The sequence below is a fragment of the Petromyzon marinus genome, chromosome 15 (genome assembly GCF_048934315.1).
Source record: "Petromyzon marinus isolate PM22_M1 ecotype Great Lakes invasive population chromosome 15, UKy_Petmar_22M1.pri1.0, whole genome shotgun sequence".
In the NCBI taxonomy this organism is placed as follows: Eukaryota; Metazoa; Chordata; class Hyperoartia; order Petromyzontiformes; family Petromyzontidae; genus Petromyzon; species Petromyzon marinus.
The window spans coordinates 4,792,660-4,800,499 of record NC_133681.1 but is presented as its reverse complement, the minus strand read 5'-3'; positions in this window follow the sequence as shown (position 1 = coordinate 4,800,499).

The following is a 7,840-nucleotide window of genomic DNA, read 5'->3' as shown; positions in this document are numbered from 1 at the left end:
GAGAGGTAGGAGAGTGCGTGGCGGGGAGTAGAGTGAGATGAGAGAGGAGAGGTAGGTGAGCCGGTGGAGAGAAGTCGAGTCCATGGGTCTTGTTCTTACAGGAAGAGGTTAAATTGCATTCGGTTGAACTTTCCTGTTCTTGCTTTTTTCGACCGGGATGTCGCCTTTTGCTTTGCTCATCACAGAGTCCCTTGATGATAATGTCTATGCCAGTGCATTCTACTGAATTCAGTGGAACATACCCTGGTGTTACCAAATCAACCGTAAGTGTTTAAATTGAACAAAACAAGGTTCGTTCGTTCGTTTCCAAATTACTCGTTAATGTATGCATTGGCAGTGGTGCCCAAGTCGCCTCCGAAAGAAACAAAATCTCAACACATTCGTCGGGAGCACATCGGCCTTAAACGGAGAAATAGTTTTTGGCAACAGCCCTTCATTGTACATAACTTTAAAAAGAAGGGTAATTTGCCCAGAACGTCGCCTATTATGTACTCTTTCTTTTTTTAATCATATAATTTGAACTTGGAACGCTGCACGGTCTCGAAAAGAGAGAGAGACTCTGAGGCGCGTGGAGGGACCACAAACGAGCGGAAAAGCAGCAGCAGCCACACGGTGGCCCGGCCCTACCAATAATTATTGATTCAGCTCTGCGATCCCCAATATATTAAGGTGTTATCAGCCAATAAAAACGAGTGTCCACATGCGGGAGAAAGCCCACGCGGGCGAGGGAGCAACACTCTATCCCACACAGACACGGAACAGGTTGGAGACTCGACATGTTTCGCTGTGTTTTTTGTTCAATTGCGTTGAAGATGAAAGTGAAAAAAATCTAAGATTTCGTGTTCTTGGATGGTTTTTATTTCGTAACTTTTTTTGTTCAAATTGCCATAGTTATTATGAGTTACATTTGAGACATTTCATTGGGATGCTTTCATGCTCCCCTCTGTATATTTCCAGGTTCTTTCACGTTTTGGGCAAGTACAATTTCTTGTGAAGTCATTAAATTGACGCAGCTGACCCAAGTCACGACCCGTCGATGGGTGTGCCATTCCAAACAGCAGAGAGGCTTTATGCGGTGGGTATAAATGACCCCATTGTTAACGGTGATTCGATGAGCGCTCACCGCTCTGAGAACGCACCCGGAGCATTTGGCGAGGTCTGAGTGTTGGTGCGTTACGTTGAACCCAGGGTCGCCTCATCGCTGAGCCTCAAAGACTTGTTTTGTAAGGAGGGTCCTTCAAAGCTGTACACTAGCGGGCGATGGTGCACACACGCACATACAGGGTGCTACAAAAAACGTTAACCCTGTCGAGAATTTGCAACAAAACCGCAAGAAATGTGCTGCTGCCTCCAAGCTCTGGAGACCACCTGGAGAGGATTCCAGGCCACGTGTTGACAACGATGGCGAACAAGTGGGAGGCTCTTTGGCTTTTTTTAAGTTAACAGGTCTCTCCCATACTTGTTAGTTTTCAACAGGCTGTCGGGAGTAATGCCATTTACGACTAGCGCCTATGAAGGCCGGCACGTTACACAAAGGGGTGGGTGGCCAGCACCACACCCGACCGCCTTGGTCTTCCCAGTGCCGATGTTTACACACCGCACCAGTTACTCGTTTAAGGCCAAGTCGACCTAGGCGAGGCCCAGGACCGGTTCATATCTTCGCCACTGTTATTGATCGCGAGAGGGGGACATTTAACCTTCGAGTCGCCGGATTCTTTTCGCGCTATTTGGGCTAACCACCGCGCCACCGCTCTCCAAAACACGCGCACACTATTGATGTGGTCATGTGGCTGATTAAATGATTGCAATACGTATTTAGAATCCGGCTCCAACGGGTGTGACTGGGATGCAGCCGCAGTGTGCCCCGATTGCACGGTGCAGAAACAACGCAATATTTCATCAATGTTGGTGCAATCGATGGCCTTTTGTTAGGATTGCACCCGAGTACTTGGTCTAGAAGTTGACAAAACATTACAACTTGTCTTCTGGCCATGCGGAAAAAACTCGTAATTATCACGAGTGCCCTTTTGAAAGATCCTGTAAATATCACACAGTAGCATTCATAAATATTACTTCCCTGCATAAATGGCAGAGCTTCAGGGTAAAAAGACATATGCATATTTAAATTGCAGGCTTCTGTTTTCATAGATAACAAAATCGGTATTATTATTATCCATTGACAGGCATGCCAAAAGGTATTCTGCTTTCAGTATAAAATGCACAGTGGACATTTCCATGCAATAATTTTAATAACTCGTTTCTTTAATAATTATGCAAAAATACAGAATCATTTAAATTCCCTTCATGTTAAAATGTTTAACACGCCGTTATTTTGCGCAGGAAAACCAAAGCTGTTCATGAATTGTTTTCAAAGGTTCTGGCTACTGCAACCCTGGTGTTGAATATTTCCTGGCCGCACCCGCAATATCAGCCGGAACAAATCCGGAACACCGCTCCGGAAATTATCTTTGATTTCCACATCCACCTCGCTCGAAATTGTCCTTTTAGTAATTTTAGAAAAGAAGTGACTTCTTGCTTAAATGTTTACAACCCTGAGCCAGGGGTGGAAATGTCCACATTCCTCTGCCGGGAGCGAGGCTCTCCGCAGGTACAAGCACTGTTGACTTCCCATCCCCCGAAAGGGATGGTGATGGGCTGAGTTAACTCACAACAGCTTAGATTTGAGCGAGGTTGAAAACATAAAGTGCCCCACCTGCTGGTAGTGCCTTACGCCGACAATAGCTGACTCCAAGCCAGCCCAAGCAGTGTTCGGGAAAACTTCGAGTGAGAAATGAAGCCGTCGATGCAGCACGACCCAGTTGAGTGGCATCATAAAGTCCAGTGGAGTCATTGCTTCCAAGATTAATCGTGCGCCTTGCCATGGACCCAAAATATGAAATACCGTACCAGTACTACCCAGGGTGGCAAATGCTAACAATGATTTTCTGTCAGTGTTTTATCGCGAGATCACAAACCTGGTATGATAGCAAGCCCAAGTTTGTAGCTTTATTATGAGAAAAGGGTTGCTAAACAGGGGTAACCGTAGTTTGTTGTACGGAAAATATCGAAAACAAAATACGTGATATAAAACGTCTAAGGAATATGAAAATAATCAAGGTGTTTAAAAAATAACAGATTCTGCCCATGTTGAACACTGCCCATGGTGCAGACCGCTGCGGTGGATACTGCCCGTGGTGGACACTGCCGATGGTAGAGATTGCCCATGGTGGAGATTTCCCATAATGGACATTGCCCGTGGTGGACACTTCCCGTGGTGGACACTGGTAGTAGTTGCCACCCCAAGTGGTACCGACTAAAACCCTCTTGGCCTCGTGGCCAGCAATATTTTAACAGCGAGCGGAAAGGCCATCTCGTATGTGACCACTGCGAGTGGGTGACACAGCAACGCCTCCCCAATTGCATGAAGATGAGGAATGCAACGAATCCCTAAGACGAAACTCTCCCTCGTCGACAGGTAAAGGTGCAGCCCTGCAATTGCTCACGCCACTCCTGGCGGAAGGACCCTCGCGAGTCTCTCGAGACCAGTGATCTTCATTGCAAGGACCCGCGGGGCCACAATACAGAAAAGTGAAAACACTCCACATCCTCGTGCTGCTGTCAAACGCGGCAATGATGTCAAATGTGTCACGGCCTTCACACTGACAATATTTGATCTGCCAACGTGCCCCCCCCCCCCCCCCGCGAAAACTAGTGAAGAATACTTAACTAGTTTTTTTTCTAGACTCTAGAAAAAACGTAATTGGCCTTCTCTTCCACAATGGTCAATACGTCTTGGAAAAGAGGTACCCCCCCCCCTTCTCTATGACGTCAATCCTTTAAAAGGCCGCATTGAGAGATGCGCGCGTAAGCGTTTGCACGTGGTTACAAACACCGCAATGGTCGTGCACATTTGGTCCGGGTGTAACATTGCTTCGAGGGTTCACCCTGTGACTTGAGTTTAATATTCCACAAACATCGCGACTTCGCGAAGAACATTCGCCACCCGGTAGGTGGTGGTGGTGGTGGTGGTTGTCCTCACTTCGACTCTCCCCAATGCTTCCGATGGCTCACCACAGGGAGGCAGCCGCGCTCCTCGCTTCTTGACATTGTCAACGGGGCCTCCCCCGGACCAGCCTCAGCCGACGAGACGAAGATGCCCCAAGCACCAAACGCACGAACGAGCGCGCACAGCAACAGCCAAGGTGAGACAAAGACAAATGTACCCCGTGTAGCCCCAACAGGCTGTTGGGGCAAGTGCTGTTAGCGAGCACCTATGAGGGCCAGAACTTGCAGACGAGGGGGTTGGGTGGCCAGCACCACGCCCAGCCGCCTTTGTCTCCCCAGTGCCGATGTTTTTACGCACCGCACCAGGTGGACTCATTCGAGTCTGAATCGACCTAGGGGAGGCCCAGGACCGGCTCTCCATGTTCGTAGCGCAGCGCGCTAACCGCTACACTACCGCTCCCACCAAGGGGTAAGGGACCGTCCCATAAATGACGTCACGCGATTTTGGACGATTTTGGCCCTCCCTCATCGTCACACGGCGTCACAAAACGTCAGAACCCCCACTCAAATATGACGTCAGAAAGCTCTGCCCCCCCCCCCCCAAAAAAAATATATATAAAACATGCTTAAAAACGCTTTAAACTATTGTCATTGTAGTGCATATTTAATGTGACGCTGCACTCTGATGTTATAGGAGAAAATTGTATTAAAAAGTCTATTTCATTAAGTAGAACGTGTTGTCTATATTTATTTAAAGTTGCGCATTTTGATGTGACGTCACATTTCTCAAACCCCCCCCGCCTCCCTCGTCACACATCGTCACAAATGTCTGACCCCCCACCCCCCCACCCCCTAGGTGCGTGACGTCATTTATGGACGGCCCCAACACACACAACCACAATACGGACCGCAGCTGTGAATAAGGAATATGCTACACTGGGTGGCCGTGCTGTACATCTATTTACCCCCCCCCCCCCCCCCCATCTATCTTACAGCGTCCCTGCTTAAAATACCTCAATTTGCAGATTAATTTATAATAATTCAAATATATATTTACCCAACGGGTGGTGGATCGTGTTGAGTGTGGTTAGTGTGTCGAGTGTGGTTAGTGTGTTGAGTGTGGTTAGTGTGTTGGGTGTGGTTAGTGTATTGAGTGTGGTGAGTGTGTTGAGTGTGGTTAGTGTATTGAGTGTGGTGAGTGTGTTGAGTGTGGTTAGTGTGTTGAGTGTGGTTCGTGTGTTGGGTGTGGTTGATGTGTTGGGTGTGGTTGGTGTGTCGAGTGTGGTTAGTGTGTTGGGTGTGGTTAGTGTATTGAGTGTGGTGAGTGTGTTGAGTGTGGTTCGTGTGTTGAGTGTGGTTCGTGTGTTGGGTGTGGTTGGTGTGTTGGGTGTGGTTGGTGTGTCGAGTGTGGTTAGTGTGTTGGGTGTGGTTAGTGTATTGAGTGTGGTGAGTGTGTTGAATGTGGTTAGTGTGTTGGGTGTGGTTAGTGTATTGAGTGAGGTGAGTGTGTTGAGTGTGGTTAGTGTGTTGGGTGTGGTTAGTGTGTTGGGTGTGGTTGGTGTGTTGAGTGTGGTTAGTGTGTTGGGTGTTGTTAGTGGTGTGTCGAGTGTGGTTAGTGTTGTTAGTGGCGTGTCGAGTGTGGTTAGTGTGTTGAGTGTGGTTAGTGTGTTGGGTGTGGTTAGTGTGTTGGGTGTGGTTAGTGTGTTGGGTGTGGTTGGTGTGTTGAGGGTGTTTAGTGTGTTGGGTGTTGTTAGTGGTGTGTCGAGTGTGGTTAGTGTGTTGGATGTGGTTAGTGTGTTGAGTGTGGTTAGTGTGTTGGGTGTGGTTAGTGTGTTGGGTGTGGTTAATGTGTTGAGTGTGGTTAGTGTATTGAGTGTGGTTAGTGTGTTGAGTGTGGTTAGTGTGATGAGTGTGGTTAGTGTATTGAGTGTGGTTAGTGTGTTCAGTGTGGTTAGTGTGTCGAGTGTGGTTAATGTGTTGAGTGTGGTTAATGTGTTGAGTGTGGTTAGTGGGTTGAGTGTGGTGAGTGTGTTGGGTGTGGTTAGTGTATTGAGTGTGGTTAGTGTGTTGGGTGTGGTTAGTGGTGTGTCGAGTGTGGTTAGTGTGTTGGGTGTGGTTAGTGTATTGAGTGTGGTTAGTGTGTTGAGTGTGGTTAGTGTATTGAGTGTGGTTAGTGTGTTGGGTGTGGTTAGTGTGTCGAGTGTGGTTAGTGTGTTGGGTGTGGTTAGTGTATTGAGTGTGGTTAGTGTGTTGGGTGTGGTTAGTGGTGTGTCGAGTGTGGTTAGTGTGTTCAGTGTGGTTAGTGTGTCGAGTGTGGTTAGTGTGTTGAGAGTGGTTAGTGTGTTGGGTGTGGTTAGTGGTGTGTTGAGTGTGGTTATTGTGTTGAGTGTGGTGAATGTGTTGAGTGTGTTGAGTGTGTTGAGTGTGGTTGGTGTACGTGTTGGGTGTGTGTTGATGGTGGCTTGTGGAGTTTGTTACGAGTAGGTCAGGGTCTTGTGTGTGGCGAGTGTGGTGGGATGTGTTGGAGTGCGTGGTGTTTGGCGAGTGTGATCTGTGCAGCGATTGTGTGTGGGTGACGTGGTGGAGGTGAGTGTGCCCTCGAGAAAAATACAATTATTGGCGACGTTTCGGGCAAGGGCCCTCTTCTTATTGCTCTGCTATGAAGAAGGGCCATCGGCCCGAGAGTCATGATAGACTTTGTAATCCACGGGTGGCGGCGGTGGTGGTATTTGTCGCACTCGTTACACACAAAGTGCAAATTAATCACAATACCCTTGTTGGTCTCGTCAAGGAGCTCGAATCATCACTCGAGCGGATTTTGGCTGCCGGCGAACAAACAACGGCGGTGGTCACCGCCTCGCGCGCTTTCAGGTGCGCTTCTGCGGCCGTCTGGAACGCTCTTTCTTTCCGATATTAGGAAGCCACTGGAGCGATGCACTTTCATATAGATTGAAAACTAATTTCTTTAGAACTCCTCTTTGTGTTTAGTGTTGTTGTCCCTTCTGCCGCAGCTACGATTAGCGCGTACGGTGCGAAAAAAGTCCAACATACACACATACATACATACGTCTCACGGTCAAAATGAGTATGCATGAGGACATTCCAGCGATGGGCATCGCAAACGATTTTCTCTTTGTACAGGGGGGTGACAGAGCAGACCAAAGCAGGTCCGATCATAATTAATCTTGTTTAAAGTTTCAGATTTCATAATATATTTTTTTTGGGGGGGGGGGGTTAGATTTCGTAAATATAAAAATGTGTCGTTAAACCCGCCACCACCTGACACAGCCAATTAGTAAGGTTTGTCACGTAAACAGAACGTGGCCAATTCGTTACTCGTACAGCACACCGGTGTGTTGCAGAGCAAAGCCACAACATTTACAATTTGAGTACGGCGTTTCGGCAGTAATTACAACCAGCATCATCAGGCGGCTTCCAGAGTTTCAGATTTGTTTCAAGTTTGTTTACCATTGTCTGTGTCATGCCCCCACCCCCACCAGAGTTGTTACATGCCTGATGGACCCCAATACGTTTTGTTAAATGCTTTTCTAGCTTTACATGCAAACGACAGTTAACTTATTTTTACGTACAAAAAAACACATTTTGTCACGCGTGCTTGTAGTGGGTAATTTAAATGTAACCATACTTCAGCATGCTGGTCAGTTCAGATTGGTGAAGGCATGACCCACAAAGAGATGGCGGGGCGGGGGGGGGCACGGGAGCATAGAAGTACAGAACAGCTATGGATCTTCCTGCACGATCGTCAGCTGCCCAACGACTTAGCGCAGCGGACGCCTATAGCAACCCTATCAGTGCACGGTGGTGTTCACTCTTC